This window comes from Garra rufa, chromosome 1 (genome assembly GCF_049309525.1).
Source record: "Garra rufa chromosome 1, GarRuf1.0, whole genome shotgun sequence".
NCBI classification, from domain to species: Eukaryota; Metazoa; Chordata; class Actinopteri; order Cypriniformes; family Cyprinidae; genus Garra; species Garra rufa.
Window position 1 is genome coordinate 22,015,545 of NC_133361.1, and position 21,861 is coordinate 22,037,405.

General features: G+C 35.0%; 1 protein-coding gene across 1 annotated transcript in view; it reads right to left on the reverse strand.

The window, feature by feature from the left end:
• LOC141332288 (TLC domain-containing protein 4-B) overlaps nt 1-18,434 on the reverse strand; it is a 41,343-nt gene extending 22,909 nt beyond the window's left edge. The window contains exon 1 of the mRNA XM_073837423.1: nt 18,169-18,434. The gene's annotated coding sequence lies outside the window, so the exon portion shown is untranslated. The remainder of the gene's footprint in view (nt 1-18,168) is intronic.
• Nucleotides 18,435-21,861: the final 3,427 nt, after the last annotated feature.

Sequence of the window (21,861 nt, forward strand, 5' to 3'; positions counted from 1 at the left end):
TATTGTGAAAGAATTCATTGTTTTCAAATATTCAAAGAAGATTATCATGGTGGGAAAAGAGTGACGGAGAATGTGAGAGAAGGAACAACAAAGACATGAAATGTAATGATTATTTCTTTTTTTTACATACAGTTGAAGTCAAAAGTTTACAAACACCTTGCAGAATCTGCAACATGTGAATTATTTTACCAAAATAATAGGGATCATAGTGCATGTTGTTTTTTTTTTTTTTTATTTAGTATTGACCTGAACAAGATAAGAACAAAATAAAAATGTTTACATATAGTCCACAAGAGAAAATAATAGTTGAATTTATAAAAATGACCCTGCTCAAAAGTTTACTTACAATTGATTCTTAATACGGTGTTGTTACCTGAATGACCCACAGCTATGTTTTTTTTGTCCCTTGTTTGTCCTGAACAGTTAAACTGCCCGCTGCTCTTCAGAAAAATCCTTAAGGTCCCACAAAGTCATTGGTTTTTCAGCATTTTTGTGTATTTGAACCCTTCCCAACAATAACTGTATGATTTTGAGATCCATCTTTTCACACTGAGGACAACTGAGGGAAACACAATGCATTAAGAGAATTTGAAGATCAGGGTAAATGCAACTTATTTCGTCTATTGGGGGACATGCAAGTACCTTCTGTGGCTTCTGCAGGTCAGTACTAAACGAAAAAAAAAAAAAAGATATTTAGGCAAAATAAGAAAAATCTTCATTCTGTTCAAAAGTTTACACCCCTGACTCTTAATGTATCTTTTTTCCCTTCTGGAGCATCAGTGAGTGTTTGAACCTTTTGTATTAGTTGGATATGAGTGCATTAGAGTCCCTCTATATCTTATTCAGGTTAGCACTAAATAAAAACATAAAAACATCACGCATTTTGTATGATCCCTCTTATTTTGGTAAAATGATTAACATTTGCAGATTTTGCAAGGTGTATGTAAACTTTTGACTTCAATTGTATTTAGCAGATATATTGTTATTTACGTAAGAATAATGTTCTTCCTAACTGTCATTTAATATTTTGTATTCCCAAATATTCTTTTCTATTTTAGGTAAAATGTTTAATTTATTGTGTAGTTTCAAAGTCTGTGCATTGCAACATTAGAAAATTATCATGTGACAGTTAAAGTTATTAAATAAACACATTTCATGCGTTTTATAATACATTTTGCAGACTACAAATGTTAAAAGATTTGATAGTTAAGATTTACCAGTGTAAAGTTTTGAATTGTTGCTCAAAATCATACAGTCATTGTTGGAAAGGGTTCAAATACACAAAAATGCTGAAAAATCAATGACTTTGTGGGACCTGAAGGATTTTTGTGAAGCACAGTGGGCAGTTTGACAGTTCAGGGACTCATGAACAACTATAAAAAAAAATAAATAAAAAAAAAAACAGCTGTGGATCATTCAGGTAACAACACAGAATTAAGAATCAGGTGTATGTAAACTTTTGAACAGGGAAATTTTTATATATTCAACCATTATTTTCTCTTGTGGACTATATGTAAACATCTTTTTTTATGTGAAATATCTTGCTCAGGTCAGTACTAAATAAAAAAAAACAACAACATGCCTTTTCTAATTCTCTCTTATTTTGGTAAAAAATTCACATGTTGCAGGTTCTGCAGGGTGTATGTAAACTTTTGACTTCAACTGTATGCATTCAATAATGCATTTCGCAAACTGCAAGAGTTAAAAGATTGTATTGATTTGTAGAAATTTTAAACAATGCAACCTCATGTGCTGGATAGTATAAATAAAATATATATAATATTATGCTTAAGAAAATAAAATGTTCTCAGGAAAATATAGTCGATTCATTTAGCAGGCTTTTACCCAAAGTGACTTACGATGTACATTTTCACTAAAAATCACTAAAAATATTCATCTTAAAAGAATAATGACTAGAAAAAGAGAAGATTTTAAGACATTTGAGAGAAAACAAGCACAGGAAATTTCATTTCTCAGGTCAATGTCTCCAAATCTCCGAAAAATGAGCACCAGAGGCAAAAGGAATGTAATAAGTGTGTGTCTCATTATAGAGTGGGTCACTGACCCCCAGCATGCTGAAGGGTCATATTGAGTCATCTGGTATTTTTCAAGCTGTATCACTGTATCAAGCTATAACAAACATTTCTTCTTCATACAGCAATAAAACATCTTCTAACCTAAACCAACCAAAAACAAAACACACAAACATCCAGCTGTTCTTTTCAAATTCTTACGCATGGAGCAAACTGTAGGCATTTAGTTGAACTTCTAGAAGAGAGGGTGAGGAATCCATTGCGAAACCTCTCTTGATCGGGTCTAACACACAAACAATGGGCTCAAGTGCACTAATCCCACCAGAAATGCGAGTAAACATGCACTTTATTGAGATTAAACTAACAAACAAAGGTTTAAATCATTTACCCAGGTACTGGCATGAGTGCAACAATAGGACATTGATTAAAGAGGAGCAGATTGGGGCATGATGAGATCTGCACAATGTCTTTCTTTAATCTAGTAACAGCCACCTCTTGCCCTAACTTTAACACTTCCATTGCAAACCTATTTACAGACTAAAAAAGGTAACTGGCAACATGTGATCTCCTGTGAGGAGGGCACGTATGGTGCACATTCTGTAGCGATGACGCATGCCGAAGAGAGGGAACATGCTTCAGGTAACCTTTAAATAACAAATAATCGACCACCGCATTAACCACAGACTTTCACACGGCTGAAATTAATAACGCAAATGAATGTCAATTCCATAATATGATAAACTAGATAATGTTTCAGTAACAGTGCATATACAGTTAAACCAAAATTTATTCAACATTTCTCAAAATGCTATCAAAACCTTGTTGACCAATTACCTAACAATGCTTCATTTTTTTTCAGCCTGGGGTGTAAAAAGGTCGTATTAGCAATTAAAGAAAAAACACTTGGTCAGGCCAAAGTGTCTAAATACTTTTTGGTCCCAAATTTTTAGCAGTTTTACAAATAATCCACTGTATGAAGAATTTTTGGGTATAATATGTCACAGTTTACTTTATTTTACTATCCTTGCTTACATAAATGAACTACAGTGTCCTGCACCCTAGTAAAAAAAATATAAAAAAATGTATCTGGTGTCTGAATAATTTTTGGTTCGACTATAAGTCTACGCATCATTCGCAAAGGTTACTCCTAAACGCTTGAGATTTTCACCTTAGGCCCTTCACTACATAGTTTTAACATCAGCTGAGGCTTGACTTTGATAAATGTGTCTTATGGAAGCATGTGCATGGTTGACTGGTATCTATTTATCACTTCACACCTGTGCACTACAATAACTGGCAGGTTAAATGTCATCAAGTCATTATACTGTATGACACAATGGAGGAAAATGCACGTGCCAAAATACCTGGATACCTTGGACTTGAAAACACAAGTCAGCAAGTCAGTTATCTTTCAATAGATAAAAATAAAAAATAAATAAATAGCTTCTGGATTAAACTCTCAAATAATACGTTCTTTTTTGATGATATCTTCTGCTGTGATTATTTAAATAATTCAAATAAAATAAAAATAATCAAGCAACATTTATTTTATATTTATTATTTTAGCTTGAAAATGGGCCATTCTACAGAATTGGTCCAAAGTCAGAGTTGGAAACGTCTTTTTCCAAAAAAGTTGGATGTATGCAAATTGTACAACATCCAAAGGACATATTTCTAGTAATTGTGCAGTTAATTCTCATATTGAATTTTCTGGAAGTTTTGGAATATTTGTCGGTTCTCTAAATTTGTCACTACCAAAACACAGTAATAATAATTTAATTACGAGGGTTACTGTATATTGACCTATTAAGATTTTCTACATTGTAAATATACATTTTTTGCTACTTTATTAAAATTTTTCAGAGTTAAATTAGTAACAATTAAATTTTTAACAATATTTCAAGTGCAATTTTATGTATTTTGAATCCAATTTTTCTTAGTAAAAGGCAAAACATCAATCATATTGATTTCAGAGTTTAGGATTCATTTGAATACACACTGAACCAAAAACTCTCATAACATCTTAGGTAATAATTCAGTATACTTTATTTTTGACAAAACATCCCATGTTTTGATAGTGAGTGACAGTAATGTTTTGGTAGCGAGTGAAATCACATTACAGAATTTTAACTTGCAAACTAAAACACTAAAATACAAAAAAAATGCAAAACTGTTCTAAAATGTTGTTTATTTCCTCCAAATATGAGAATTATGCATTCCCTTTTGTCACTACCTAAACAATGATGATATGCTTTAGTTGACTGTTTGGGTAGTGACAATTTTATGGGATAACACCCCCCCCAAAAAACCAAAGATGTCACTACAAAAACACCACCAAATGTTTTGGTAGTGACAATTTTAGACACTTTTGAACCTAGCTCAAAGATGCTAATCAGCGCATGGTTAGCTAGCACAGTTGTGAACAGTGGTACACATACAAAAACGAAATGTTATGGAATAACTTCCAAAAAAAAGTGTGATTAATTGCAGAAAAAGGAGTTCGGTAGTGACGTTCCTTAAAATTACACACAGATTTTATCAGACTTTTAAACACATTTACCTTAAAATGATAGGACCTATCTACTCACATTATGTTGCAATGAGAGAGAGGGACACATGAATATTTCCTGATCATAAATGTACACTGTAAAAAGTTTTCACCAGTTTCAACTTAAAAACTTAAGTTTAGCTGCTGCCTTAAAATATTAAGTTAAATCAACTTAAGTCCTTTCAACCCACAAGTTAATTCAACTAATTTTGATTGTATTCGTTAAATTGACTTGTAGTTTTAAGCCGATTTAACTTAAAAACTTAAGGCAGCTGCTGAAGCCGTTTTTAAGTTGAATCTGGTGAAAACGTTTTACAGTGTACGGTTGTAGTTAAAATCAGTCTCAGCCAATGGACTAAAACATACACACTGTTTTAGTAGTGACATGAATATGAATATTTTTACATAAATATTCATCATTTACAAAGAAAATATAAAACAAATATCAAAAAGAAAACAACAATGGGGAAAAAAACTACAATTATTATTTCTATATCATTTTGATAAGTTGAAATTTAGGGGTTAGGGTTTGGGACAGCCATTTGCCAATTAAAAGTACCCAATAAATGATGATTGTATATACACTACCGTTCAAAAGTTTGGGGTCAGTACATTTTTATTGTTTCTTTTTTTTTTTTTTAAGAAATACTTTTATTCACCAAGGATGTATTAAGTTAATAATTAAAAGTTTGTTAAAAGTTAATAATAAATCATTTACATTGTTATAAAATATTTATATTTTGAATAAACACTGTACTTTTTAAACTTGTTATTCATGAAAGAGTCCTGAGAAAGAAAAAAAAAGAAGAAAAAAAAAATCACAGATTCCAAAAAATATTTGGCAGCACAACTGTTGATATTATCCAACATTGATCATTCTAATATAATAAATCAGCATATTAGAATGATTTCTGAAGGATCATGTGAAACTTACTGAAAGTGAAAATTCAGCATTTCATCACAGGAATAAATTCTATTTTAAAGTATTTTAAAATAAAAAAACATTATTTTCTATAGTAAAAACATTTTGCAATATTACTGTTTTTTTCTGTATTTTTAATCAAATAAATGCAGCCTTGATGAGCATAAAAGTCTTCTTTAAAAACTATTAAAAGTCTTACTGACCCCAAACTTTTGAACGGTAGTGTATTGTATGTTTTTTTTTAAATACATTGGTTTTATATTTTACATTTAAAATGATAAGATTTGTATTTTATGCATTTATTGTTTCTTACATTTATGCATTTGTTCTTTGATTTTTTCAATGACAGTATTAATAATTATATTATGCTATATATATATATATATATATATATATATATATATATATATATATATATATATATATTTTATGTAATAAATACATATCAAAAAATATATAATATAAATTTATTATTATAATATAATGTGACAGTAATAATAATGTGTATTATAATTTATAGTGTATTGTTTTATGAATTTATTATTTATTATTTATGGATTTATTATGTCAAAATATTTTTGTTAGAAGTATATAATATGCGTATGTTCATTTTATTATATTCTATAATGTATCTATATATTTATTAATGTAATTATGAAATATATTAAAAGTATATTACAGTAATGACATGTAGCTTCTTTCTGAAGGATCATGTGACACTTAAGACTGGAGTAACAGCTGATAAAATTTTAGCTTTTCATCACAGGAATAAATTCTATTTTAAAGTATGTTAAAATAAAAAACATTATTTTATATTGTAAAAACATTTTGCAATATTACTGTTTTTTTTCTGTATTTTTAATCAAATAAATGGATACTGTACTCATCCCCTTGTCATCCAAGATGTTCATGTCTTTTTTTTTTTTTCAGTTTTTTGAGGAAAACATTTAAGGATTTCTCTCCATATAATGGACTTCTATGGTGCCCCCCCGAGTTTGAGCTTCCAAAATACAGTTTAAATGCAGTTTCAAATTACTCTAAAAGATTCCAGCTAAGGAAGAAGGGTCTTATCTAGCAAAACAATCTGTTATTTTCTAGAAACATTTACATTGTGGGTGTCGCTGTTTCGCTGTTTCCCTGCTTCCTGCACTGTCAGAAAAAATGTGCAAAATTTGTACCTTCAGGGGTACAAAGGCTTGTCACTGGGGCAGTACCCTCAAGGGTACACCCGTTGTACCCTTTCACATGGGTACATATCTGTACCCTTGCAGTATGTACCTTACAAAGGCAAATATGTACCTTTGCTGACTAAATTGTACCATTTAGTGCTATGGTACCATAATGTACTTTTAAAAAAGGTACAAATTTGTCTTTTTTAAGGGTACTGCCCCAGTGACAAGCCTTTTGTACCTTATGGTGGCAAATCTGTACTACATACAACACATTAAAAAGGCCAGGATGCTGTTTATCACATTTATTAAACATTCAAAACATTACATTCTCACATTTTTCACAGGATGAATGTTTTAAACTCTATCACAATGTCATAACAGGATGCATATTGCAAAATTTTACTTAAAAAAATAAATAGAAATTTCATACTCAAAACTGTTCTTATAAAGCAAAACATTTTTTCCAACAGTACACATTTCATTAATTGATTATACCCTAACATTTTATCACAAAATAAGCTCTACCTCAATGTGTTTTAAAAGAATGCAAATATTGAGCAATTCTTTTTTCCAAAAACAATTGTTTATACTATTTCTAACTTTTTTTAAACATTTTATAAAATTGGAAATATCAAGAATATTAAGCTTAATATTAAATTTTTCATAATCAATACATCCCATTAAGTAAATTTTTCTACTGCATTCTACATTTTCTAAAAAATGTTTTAAACTTTAAGAATAAAAAAACAACCCTTTTCCAACACTACACATTTCATATTGTAACTTTATATGCGTAAATTCTTTTTATCACAAACCCATTTTTACCAAACGCAGTACTACACTAATACACAGTACTAATTGGAACTTTTTAAACATTCTTGAGGATCACAAACTACTTATTTATCATAAGCAGAGTACACGGCAAGGGCCTGAAAGTCCATCTCTTGCCCTGGTTTTATAACACTTCATTCAAAGTCAACTTTTACTGCGTATGCATGGAACTGTGAATCATACAACACTGGTATTAAAAAAACTTGCCACATTATATATATACACTGTTGACATTTAAAATGTATAGGATTTAAATCACTTTTGAAACACTGAATGTCGAAATCTTCACCCTTGTGTATCAGTATATTTGGCATTTTAACACAGGATATTAATTATTCGGGTGATAGATATTGGAAGGGGCTTGCCACCCACCTCAGTTATCTTTGCTATGGCATGCTGCCAGAAAGTCAGTGAATTCTTCATGTAGGGTGGACAAGCCAAGTTGAAAACAATAGTAAGCACTGAAGGCTGGGCATTGTAGTGATCCTTTCTTCAACTCCTAGTTCCTTGCACAACTCCACACCATCCACTTTGAAAAGTTGTACCCTCTTGGAGAAAGCCATTTTCCAGTCAGTTTCTGCCAACTGTAAGGTTGGGTATGGAGTATCAGCATCACACTGAGAAGAAAAGAAAACATCAAAAATCTATCAGTAAAACAATGCAATGTGCTGTTTTAAATGTTTTAAGACAAATAATGTGAAAATTTTGCCATAAACTACCTTGTAACCAATCAAGGTGTAGAGTTACATTCGAGCAATTTTAAGGCATGAAGATTTTTTTTCACACAAAGAAAAAACATTTAAATATCATTTATAAATATAATTTAAAAAAGCTTAATAGATAATCAATAAATAGATAATCACAAAACCACTATGTTTATGTAAATACCTAGATCTTCTGCAAGCATCTTTTCTCTTGCTTCTTGTAGACTTCGTCCAACGGAGCATTTCTTTGAACAAGCTGAAGCACCTTGGGCACAATACTGGTAAAGCCATCCCTGAAGTGCCGGCTTAAACTGCAGGCGATGAATACATTCGGTCAGCTTCATCACACAACTGAAAATTTACAAAAAGATAAAGTTAATCATTTAAATTAACTAAAAATACTTCAAAACAATCAAATCAGACATTTTAATATTCTTTCATTGCCATTTCCCTTTAGTAATATACAAATATTTCTAAGATTGAATGCACAAATATTTGTTTACCTGAAGATTTAGAAAATTACAATGTTTCTACAAATTTGTTTTAACTGTAAATTATCATTATAGCATACTGTTTATTTATATCGACATTCAACATTCATTTTAAGCCAATAACTGATTTACAATCTGTGATATCACTGACCCCTGAGGATGTTCATCTCTCTTATCTTCCCTGGCTCAAATTTGTAATTTTGTTAATATTTTAATTAATTTCAATATTTATTAACATAATGATAAAAGCCAAAATATTAAATGTAATAAATGTATTTTGACTGAGTAAAATCTACTGACTTCAGCAATCTACTACTACTACATTGCTATCGGTGACAGTTTAAAAATGGGAGAATTCCTTGTTTTTGCCCGAAGTTTTCAAGCCGGGAACAGAAAAAGAATTAAAGATACCTTATTAGTCTTTCAAATTTTCTTTCTTATAGCATTAATTCAGCCAAAAAGTTTAGTTTGGTCATTAATTATTCACCTTCATGTCATTCCAAACCAGTAAGACTTCATCTTCGGAACACAATTTAAAATAATTTTGATGAAACTAACTCTAACTCTCCCAACTTTCCTTGTGTGTGCTGACTGGCCACCCTGCTTTTTAAAATATTGGCATCAGGCATTAAAAAAATCAATATGGTTAACCGTTAAACATAGGACAAATATAATACACAAAACTCAGTGTTATACTTACATTTCTGTAGTTGAAGTTTGTTGATAGGCTTCTGCTGGCACTGGTACTAGTGTTACTGTTACCACCTCCATCTTGTGTACAAATTTGTTAAATCCACCTTATTTTCTAAAAGGAAAAAAATGCATAGTCTGTGTGAGCTTGAGGTTTTAACAGCAACAATAAAATCTCTTTTTTTCAATGGACATTCATCAGTATAAAAACATTGCTTTAATTTAGAAAAATACAGAATAAGTTAGTACTTATACACTTCCAGAAAAAGGTACAATACTGTCACTGGAACAGTACCCTAAGGTACAAAAGCTAAAAGGTACCAAAATGTACACTTAACGAACTAACAGAGAACTATACTTTTTTTAACTGAGAGTGTATTATTAAAAGCCAAATTATTTAAATTTGCATCTCACAGACTAGAAACGTATTTCTCGAGTTTTGATAAATAATGGTAACTTAAACCAATTTTACTTGCTGTCCTTGGAAGGGCTCGATACCGACGCCTCAATACGACAACAAATAATTAGGACTCTCCTGGATTTACGTTTATAACGTTAGTTAAATATGTAACGTTACCAAACAAAACTGATATAAATCAACATGGATAATAATCGTAAGGTATATAATTCCAGAAAGACTAGGAGAGGCGTTAAAATAAAAGGCGTTCGCTCGTGTCCGGAAGGAAACACGGGTAAGTTAACGTTAACGTAACGTTAAGATTAGAGTAGTAAGAACATTTTGGTAAACTGAATTTATTAATCTATGGTACACAAACGCGATAGACCTGAGCTGTTTCTATGGCCGTTTCACCGCTGTTTTGTCAGCGTCTCATGCCATCTCTAGGTGGAGTATGAGTTAAGCGAAAAATTATATCTTAATTTCCGGCTAAATGATAAAAAATTATTGTAATAATAACAATAAGCTTAAAATGTAATGGCAATGCGTTGGTTTTGTCAGGTCAGTTTTCGAAGAAAGGTTTTCCTCACGCATCAGATAACGTTAGGCCTGGCTACAGACGCAATGTCAAGTTAACAAAAATCGAAAGGGAACCAACAGATTTTCACAGTACTTAAAATTAAACTTACCTCTAAATTTCTGTGCTTCGTCTTCAGTGACATGTATTCCAGGCAACTTCTTTCAGTTTTTGAATAAGATCCTCCGTGTCTCCGTCGACAGCGTCAGAAATGAATTGAATGATGTCCTGAATAATAACCGGCGTCACGCACAATCTCATTTTCAAAATGCACAGCGCGGGCTACAATCCCATTGGACGACACGAAAAGGCTGGCTTCGAAAATATGTATTTGAACTGAGGCAAAGTAGTACACCATATATAATGTTTAATAAACGTTAAATAGTTTTGTATACTACACTGTGCTTTTGCTAATTACTATTAGTATGTGTATTTGTTTAACTCTGCATTAAAAACAAAACTTAAAACAGCTCTTATATCAGTTTAAAATTACAATTATAAATGCAGACCTACTTTAATACAAATGCTTTACGTTTAAAAGTTATTATCTTGATGTTCTGCATAAACACTAAAATGTAATTTGCGTGTGTACTGTTCAGAACTGGTCAGAAAGATGAAGGCTCTTGAACATATTTGGTTATTTTGTGCATCTCTTCCAAATAACTAACAACTCATGAAAATGATTATCTTGCTATGTTTAATTTTGGGTGACTATTTCATACACTTTGGCTTACTTCTTTGGTCACACAAGTGATTGTACCTTTCTTTGGGGATTAAATGGTACAAACGTGGACCCTCTGGCAGTTGGAAACATATCTGTACCTTTTTTACCCCTAAATGGTACATATGAGTACTCTAAGGTGCAACTATGAACCATCGAGGGTACAACTTCACCATTTGTACCCTAAGTGTCACAAATGGACCCCAACCGTACCCTTTTTTCTGACAGTGTGTTTGCCTTGCTGCAGAGTGGTCTGTGTTTGTTGCTCCCTGCAGCTTCGTTTTTCTGTTGGATTCTTATTGTTAATTCTGCCGTTTTAAATTGATAGATATAGCTTAACTTAATTTCTGATCTTATCCATCAAACTAATCTGACTAATCTGATCATTCGCCTTATTCTATAATCATGAGTGCAGCACGTCAGCATTCCATTAGCCAGTTAACTTGCCACTCGCACTCCATTCACGCTTTTAACTCTTGTTTACTATCTTTAGCATTGCGTTAGCCGGTTAGCTTGTCATCTGCGTTCCATTCACGTTTTTCCTCTCGTGTTTAATATCGTTAGTACTCCTTTAGCCAGTTCCGTTTTTCCGTTTTTTCAGGAATTCAAACAACAACAGTGGTAAGTTGGAACCATTCCACAATCACGGTGAGTAATGGCTTCTTCTCCTACAATTGTAGTCTGCACTGCTTGCCACATGTATAGCTTATCTATCTCTGTCAGCAGTGAGCCTTATACATGTGATAAATGCAGGAATATAGTCAGGCTGACAGAGAAGATTTCAGAACTAGAATCACGCATCCAAACTTTAATAGAGGATAGTAAGAATGTGAGGGCCTTAGATACGGTTTTGGATGCGACTAGCTCAGAAAGCCCTGTACATTGTTCGGTTCCGGTAACAACGCCCGTGCAGCAGGGCAACTGGGTGACTGTGAGACGGCATAGTCGCGGGTCAAAACACCGCTCTTCCGTTCCGATCAGAACATCAAACAGGTTCTCCCCACTCAGTGAAGCACCCACTGAGAAACCAGATGAAAGTGCTCCAGTAATTGGCGATTCTATTGTACGGAACGTGAAAATAGAGACTCCAGCCACCATAGTCCAGTGTTTACCGGGAGCCAGAGCGCCTGACATCATGGCAAATTTAAAAGTGCTGGCTAATGCTAAACGTACATTCAGTAAGATTGTTATTCACGTCGGCACTAATGATGTTCGACTTCGCCAGTCGGAGATCACTAAAAATAATGTTAAAGAGGTGTGTGAACTTGCAAGTATGATGTCAGACACTGTAATATGCTCTGGTCCCCTCCCGGCTTACCGTGGTGACGAGATACACAGCAGATTGTCATCATTAAACGGCTGGATGTCAAAGTGGTGCCTGCGAAATAACATAGGTTTCATAGACAATTGGACAATTGGAGTTTCTGGGGCAGACCCGACCTGTTGAAAAGAGATGGTCTTCATCCCTCCGGATGTGGAGCATCTCTCCTATCTAGAAATATGGCACATAGTCTTAGCGTTTGCACTTGACTAACTGGGTCCCAGGTCAGGAAACAGACAGACTGGCTAAACCGACCGTCTGCTAGCCGCCTCACGTCACAGAAATCAGTTAATTCTCAGCACATAGAGACCCTTTCACCTAGATATCACACTATAAAGACTGTGTCTGTTCCCCAAGCAAGAAAATACAAAAAACGCCTGAATCAAATCAAGACTAACAATTGATGTTCAACAAATAAAAAATATATATAATACAGAGAAACAATTGATAAAGCTTGGCTTATTGAATATCAGGTCCCTTTCTATGAAAGCACTTTTTGTAAATGATATGATCACTGATCATAACCTAGATGTGCTCTGTTTGACAGAAACCTGGCTAAAACCAGACGATTACATTATTTTAAACGAGTCCACCCCCCAAGATTACTGTTACAAACATGAACCGCGTCTAAAAGGTAAAGGGGGAGGTGTTTCTACTATTTATAGCAATATTCTCAATGTCTCTCAGAAAAAGGGCTTCAAATATAACTCGTTTGAAGTAATGGTGCTTCATATAGCATTATCCAGAGAAACAAGTGCTAATGATAAATCCGCCGTGACGTTTGTACTAGCTACTGTTTACAGGCCACCAGGGCACCATACAGACTTTATTAAAGATTTTCTATCCGAGTTGGTGTTGGCCGCAGATAAAGTCTTAATAGTGGGTGATTTTAACATCCATGTTGATAATGAAAAAGATGCATTAGGAACAGCATTTATAGATATTTTGAACTCTATTGGGGTTAGAAAACACGTGTCAGGTCCTACTCATTGCCAAAATCATACTCTAGATTTAATATTGTCACATGGAATTGATGTTAATGGTGTTGAAATTCTGCAGCAAAGCGATGATATCTCAGATCATTATCTAGTCTCTTGTTTCTTCCAGATAGCTAAAACTGTAAATTCAACTCCTTGCTACAAGTACGGTAGAACCATCACTTCTACTACAAAAGACTGCTTTGTAATTAATCTTCCTGACTTATCTGAATTCCTCAGCATATCCAGTAGCTCAGAAAAACTTGATGATGTAATAGAAACTATGGAATCTCTCTTTCTAGCACTTTAGATACAGTTGCTCCAGTGCGCTTAAAAAAAGATTAAGAAAAACAGTGTAACACCGTGGTATAACGATCACACTCGCGCCCTAAAGAGAAAAGCACGAAAAATGGAACGCAGCTGGAGGAAAACAAAACAAGAGGTTTTTCGTACTGCTTGGCGTGAATGTAACTTAGCTTATAGAAAAGCATTAAAAACTGCCAGATCGGATTACTTTTCGTCTCTCTAAAAAGAAAACAAACATAACCCTAGGTATCTGTTCAATACTGTGGTTAAATGAACAAAAAATATAGCAGCAACAGGTGCAGACATTTCCCAACAGCACAGCAGTAATGACTTTATGAAGTACTTTACCTCCAAGATAGACACTATTAGAGATAAAATTGTAACCATACGGCCGCCCGCTACAGTATCGCATCAGATAATGCGTTGTAGATCTCCTGAGGAACAATTGCACTCATTCTCTATTATAGATGTTTTTCCTGAACACAGAAGTAAGCCCGGCTCTTAACTGAAAGAATGCTTTGCATTTCCGGTCTGCATTGTTTCTAGTCAAAATAGGGTATATTCTGAGCTAATAAACTAATGCTAAACCTATTAAAATGTTTTTAAAAAGCACATGGCTCCATAGCGCCATCACTTGGCAATGTCGCAATGACCGTCATTTGTCAGTGCCTCACTTTAATGAGTGTGTAGATCAGTGATTCTCAACTCCAGTCCTCGGGGCCCACTGCTCTGCACATTTTGTATGTTTCTGAATCTGACACACTCAGTTCAGTTCATGGATCTTTCTGCTAACGAGCTGATTATCTGAATCAGGTGTGTTAAATGAAGGAGACATACAAAATGTGCAGAGCGGTGGGCCTCGAGGATTGGAGTTGAGAATCACTGGTGTAGATGACACGAAGCAGCGGATGTTAGCTACATTAAAAACAGATGGACGCTATTTGAATGGGTTCCTATGGAAACCGGAACAGAAAAGCATTCAATCTGACGTTAGAATTCGTAATGGCGGCGCTCATCGTTTACTCAGGAAAAAGGTCTATAGGAGAGGAAGAATTGTATAAAATTGTTAAATCATCTAAACCTACAACATGCATGTTAGACCCTATTCCATCTAATCTATTAAAGGAGGTACTTCCAGAAGTCATAGATCCTCTTCTGAATGTTATTAATTCGTCACTATCATTAGGATATGTCCCCAAAACCTTCAAACTGGCTGTTATTAAGCCACTCATTAAAAAAACACAACTTGACCCCACTGAATTAACACAATTATGCTCCTTCTTAGAGAAAAATGGTATCTGTGAGGATTTCCAGTCAGGTTTTAGACCATATCATAGTACTGAGACTGCTCTAATTAGAGTAACAAATGACCTGCTATTGTCAAGCGATCGTGGTTGCATCTCCCTATTAGTGCTACTGGATCTTAGTGCTGCGTTTGCTACTATTGACCACAACATTCTTTTAAATAGACTTGAAAATTATGTAGGCATTAATGGTAGTGCACTGGCTTGGTTCGAATCGTACTTATCAGACCGTCATCAGTTTGTGGCAATAAATGAAGAGGTATCATTTAAATCGCAAGTGCAGTATGGAGTACCTCAAGGCTCAGGCCATTACTTTTTACGCTTTGCATGTTACCCTTGGTAGATATCATCAGGAAACATGGTGTTAGCTTTCATTGTTACGCTGATGATACTCAGCTCTATATTTCTTCGCAGCCCAGCAAAACATACCAATTTGAAAAACTAACAGAATGCATAGCTGATATTAAAAACTGGATGGCGAATAACTTCTTACTGTTAAATTCTGAATAAACAGAGGTGTTAATTATTGGACCTAAAACCTCCACAAGTAATGACCTAAAACACAGTCTAATACTAGATGACTGCTCTGTAAATTCGTCGTCATCAGTTAGGAACCTAGGCGTCCTATTCGACAGCAATCTCTCCTTTGAAAGCCACATTTCTAGCATTTGCAAAACCACATTTTACCATCTTAAAAATATATCGAAATTACGACCTATGCTATCAATGTCAAATGCTGAAACATTAATTCATGCATTCATGACCTCAAGGGTAGATTATTGTAATGCTTTATTGGGTGGTTGTTCTGCACGCTTAATAAACAAACTCCAGCTGGTCCAAAATGCAGCAGCTAGAGGTCTTACTAGAACCAGAAAGTATGACCATATTAGCCCGGTTCTGTCAGCACTGCATTGGCTCCCTATAAAACATCGTATAGATTTATAAATGTATAAAATGTATAAAATCTTGCTAATTACTTATGAAACCCTCAATGGTTTAGCTCCTCAGAACTTGAACAAGCTCCTATCGCATTATAGTCCCTCACATCCGCTGCGTTCTCAAAATTCTGGCAATTTGATAATACCTAGAATATCAAAATCAACTGCCGGTGGCAGATCATTTTCTTATCTAGCGCCTAAACTCTGGAACAATCTACCAAACACTGTTCGGGAGGCAGACACACTCTGTCAGTTTATATCTAGATTAAAGACACATCTCTTTTACCTGGCTTACACATAAAACATTAACACATTCCTATAATTCAAATCCATTAAAGGATTGTTAGGCTGCATTAATTAGGTCAACCGGAACTGAAAACACCTCCCATAACACCTGATGCACTCGTTGCATCGTAAAAAAGAATGGCATCTACGCTAATATTAGTCTGTTTCATTCTTATTTCGAGGTCACCGTAGCCACCAGACCCAGCCTGTATCCAGATCAGATGGTCACTGCAGTCCCCCGGATCCAGTCCGCACCGGCTTAGATCATGGATCACCACCTGGAGATGACTTCAATAGCCATGGATGTCAACCAGATGAGCTCCAGAGATGGATCATCACTAAAGACCTCGCCAACCTAGACGGCCATCGTCGCTACACCACAGGAACCTGATGAGTTCTCTACAATCAGACATTGGTACAAACTGCTGGTTTCGTCTGGCCAGAGGAGAACTGGTCCCCCGACTGAGCCTGGTTTCTCCCAAGGTTTTTTTCTCCATTTCTGTCACCTGTGGAGTTTTGGTTCCTTGCCGCTGTCGCCTCTGGCTTGCTTAGTTAGGGACACGTTCCAGCGATATCCTATACTATTTGAACTGAACTGACGAAGATATCACTGAATTCATTGATGAACTGCCTTTAACTGAAAATTGATTATTTACAATAATGCGTTACTTACACACTATTGTGCTGTTTAAATACTGTGCAGTTGCTTTGACACAATCTGTATTGTTAAAAGCGCTATATAAATAAAGGTGACTTGACTTGACTTGACAATTTATATTCTTTTTAATCTCTACACAGAGCTAGACAAGACAAGCATTTGAGGTTGAAAAAAAGTATAGGAATTATATATATATTTTCTAAATAACAGATTGTTTTGCTAGATAAGACCCTTCTTTCCTCGGCTGGGATCGTTTAGAACCATTTGAAGCTGCATTTTGGAAGTTCAAACTCGGGGGCACCATAGAAGTCCATTATATGGAGAGAAATCCTGAAATGTTTTCCTCAAAAAACATAATTTCCTTACAACTGAAGAAAGAAAGACATGAACATCTTGGATTACAAGAGGGTGAATACATTAGGCCTATCTGTACTGTAATTTTTGTTCTGAAAGTGAACTGCTCCTTTAAGCTTACTGATATTTTAAATATTATTGTGGGTTTTAATGGATAATTGAAGGATCTTAGCAAACAACTAAGATTTGAGTACTAAGGTGCTTTAGTGTTTAGTAAATGCGTTTTTTTTTGTTTTTTTTGTTTTTGGTTGAGACAGCAGTATGCACCGATTCTGTCGAATGGCCCATATATAATTTCAGTTAAAAGTCTGGGTAGGGAAAAAAACAAAAACAAAATAGTGATACTAGTAAATTTGACTTTTTAACACTGCTAAATAAATAGGAACACAAAAATAAGTTCCCAATCATACAGTTTACACTTCAGGAGTAGGAGAGAAACATTTCCTTAATCTCATCACACACATATTTTATACGTGTGTGACAAAAAAAAAAAAGCTATCATTCGAAATTATGCGGAAGCTTGTTCCACTGAACAAGTTCAGTTTCGCCCGAGTAAGCATGCAACAAATACCGACTCTAAATGTGAATTCTGCATCCACGCATTCTGTGGGAAACATAAAAGAGAGCCACTGCGTCATAATGCGCTGCATAATAATGCGTAACCGTCCTCGATTCTCAAACTCGCGAACAAAAACAAAACGAGCACGCCGGGGAGCCCAGTCGCTTTTACGCTAAAAAAAGCGTTGCATGTCCAGTGCGTAAGAAAATTCTGCACACGTAGCGACTTGAATGGAGTGTCCAAACCAACTCTGTCGCGCTAAACTTTTCTATTCATCTGTCGCCGTAAACAATGGACATGTAATAATGGTAGTGACAGGTGCAGAGAGCGATGCTTCTGTACGTACACGCTTTGCGAATGACATCTACAGGGTACATTACCTGATAACAGTCTCATAGGTCTGTGTAAACGTGTCCAGATCCTGTTGTCTGCTTTCTTCTGTCCACGAACCCAGTTTTATCTGAATGGCGACGGCTAGCGAGCGCTTTGCCCACTCGCTGTCTTCAAAACCGCACGTCTTCTGTTACGTATTGGCGAATAACCTGTACTTCTGGAGCGAGGCCATTTCCTACCTTTAAAAAACAAGCAAGGATTTCGTAAAGCTCCACGGAGCCCGCTGCAGCAAACACTGCATTTCTTCACCGTATTGACAGGCTCCTCGGTTACGTCAGCGTGGCTCCGCCCACCCCTCCTCCCAGCACACACCCCCTAATGAAGCCACGCCTACCACACAGACGCTACTGATTAAAGGAGACGTTCACTTCCAGAACAAAAATTTACAGATAATGTATTCACCCCCTTGTTATTCAAGATGTTCATGTCTTTCTTTCTTCAGTCGTTAAGAAATTATGTTTTTTTGAGGAAAACATTTTAGGATTTTTCTCCAGTGGACTTCAATGCAACTTCCAAAATGTAGTTTAAATGCAGCTTCAAAAGGCTTTAAACGATCCCAGCTGAGGAAGAAGGGTCTTAACTAGAAAAACGATCTGCTATTTTCTAAAAAAAAAAAAAAAATTACATTACAATACTCTTTAACCTTAAATACCTCTGTGTGATCTCTGTATTCTGGTTCAAGACATTTAGGGTATGTCAAAAAATTCCCATCTCATTTTTTCCTCCAACTTCAAAATCGTCCTACATTGCTGTTTTGTGTGTGTGTGTGTGTGTGTGTGTGTGTGTGTGTGTAAACAGGGGTTTGATCTTTGTATGTTCACTTTGTAAACACTGGGTCTGTACTTCTGCAGCGATGTAGGACGATTTTGAAGTTGGAGGTGAAAATGAGATGGTAGTTTTTCAACATACCCTAACTGTCTTGAACCGGAATACACAGAGTTCATGCAAAGCTAGACAAGATGAGCATTTGAGGTTAAAAAGTATATAAATTGTCTTTTTTTTTTGTATTTCTAGTTTATTTTTAAGCAATAAGGTACGAGAGTACCTTATTGTTTTTATAAAACGGTTACCACACAATAAAAATATTAAAATAAAAAATATATATTAATTTATATATATATTAGGTTGTATGTTTTCATAAAGTAAAATCATTAACTGCCTTCCACTGTAAAAAGTAATCCCTAACTGCTGCAGCTGTGTTTACGTTGCTAAGGGTGGTTGCTAAGGGGGTTCAATGATACACAAAACCGTTGAGTGAAGCGGTCATAGCAGTGCCGTATCATGAATACGACACAGCTGCTGACCAATCAGAATTGAGGAATGGAACTAACCGTTTTATAATCTGGAATATTATATGACAAGTGCATGTAATATAAAAAATAAAGCAAGAAGTTCATGCAGAGCTAGACAAGACGAGCATATGAGGTTAAAAGGTATATAAATTGTCTTTTTCTTTGTATTTCTAGTGTATTTTCTGGAATATTATGACAAGTGCATGTAATATGAAAAATAAAGCAAAAAGTAAAAAGATACATCATATGAAATGCAACAGTATTCATTTTAAAGCAATAGTTCTCCCAAAAATGAAAATTTGCTAAAAATGTCCCAACCCTCAGGCTATCCAAGATATAGATGAGTTTGTTTCTTCATTTGAACAGATTTAAAGAAATTCAGCAATACATTACTTGCTTACTAATGAACCCACTGCAGTGAATGGGTGCCGTCAGAATAAGAGTCCAAACAGCTGAGAACAAAACAGCACAATAATCTACAAGTAATTCACTGCAGTCCATCGGTTAACATCTTGTGAAGTGAAAAGCTGCATGTTTAGAAGAAAAAATGGTATAACCTGTTTTATAACCTGTATAACCTCACCAGTGGATTCTCTGCAGTAAATGGCTGCCGTCAGTATGAGAGTCCAAACGGCTGATAAAAACATCACAATAATCCACAAGTAATGGATTGGAGTGGTGTGGATAACTTGTGAATTATTGTGACGTTTTAATCAGCTGTTTGGACTCTGACGGCACCCATTCACTGCAGAGGAACCTTTGGTGAGCAAAACATGTCGTACCAATGTTTTTCTTATAAACACACAGCTTCTTACTTCACAAGATGTTAACTGATGGACTGGAGTTGTGTGAATGACTTGTAGATTATTGTGCTGTTTTTATCAGCAGTTACTCATTCTGATGGCACCCATTCACTGCAGAGGATCCACTAGTGAGCAAAACATGTTATACACTTTTTTTCTTATAAACACACAAGTTTTACTTCACAAAATGTTAACCGATGGACTGGAGTAAATTACATGTGGATTATTGTGCTGTTTTTTTTTATCAGCTGTTTAGACTCTCATTCTGACGGCACCCATTTACTGCAGAGGTTCCACTGGTGAGCAAAACAGGCTATACCATTTTTTTTTCTTATAAACATGCAGCTTTTCACTTCACAAGATGTTAACTGATGGACTGGAGTGGTGTGAATTACTTGTGGATTATTGTGATGTTTTTATCAGCTGTGCGGACTCTCATTTTGACGGCACCCATTTACTGCAGAGGTTCCACTGGTGAGCAAAACATGTTATACATTTTTGTCTTCTTATAAACATGCAGCTTTTCACTTCACAAGATGTTAACTTATAGACTGGAGTGGTGTGAATTACTTGTGGATTATCAGCTGTTTAGACTGTCATTCTGATGGCACCCATTTACTGCAGAGGATCCACTGGTGAGCAAAACATGTTATACAATTTTTTTCTTCTTATAAACATGCAGCTTTTCACTTCAAAAGATGTTAACTGATGGACTGGAGTGGTGTGAAGTACTTACGGATCATTGTAATGTTTTTATCAGCTGTTTATTCTCTCATTGTGATGGCACCCATTCACTGCAGAGGATCCATTAGTGAACAAGCGATATAATGCTTAATTTCTCCAAATCTGTTCAGGTAAAGAAACAAACTCATCTCAAATGAGCCACACTGCACAAATCCCCTACTGGAGAAGTGCAACCAAGCATGACGGTAGCAGAATTTAGTTTGCTGATATGCGTTGTGCAATATTGACCATGTAATGACGCACCAAGGGGAAACAACTTGAGGGGGAAAACACTGTTTGGGTTTGTTTTCTTGTTTGAAACTGTTTCCAGAACAAAAAAGCCTTTTTCCCCCGCCTTACCTGTGCATACTGTCATTTCATTGCATTGACAAGATGGCAGTGAATAGTTCTGCTTTTGTTATTTAATCCGCCTTAACTACAGTATTTGAACATAATAATTACTAACTAAAGAACCTTTGCAGTTGCATAACGTCTTTAATACTCTAGGTGACATCAAAAGAGTTAGATTTGTGACATCAAAATTAGATTTGGAGCTTTTATCATACAGACAAAAGCAACGATGTAACCAAAATATATAAAAAAGACTGGGCGAAACAAATTTTTGGTCATTGAAAACCCACATTGACAGTCAACTCTTCTGAATATGGATATAAAATATCTGTGGTCTTAATGCATTTAGAAATACAATGTGAAATTAGATTTCAGCCAGTCACATGTGAATTACATAACAGCATGCAATTATGAGTAAAGGCTCTTTTTGGTCACATATTATATCTAGAACAGGCCTCTAGCAGTCAACAAAACCTTTAATAACAATGTCGCAGAAAGAGTCAGACGCATG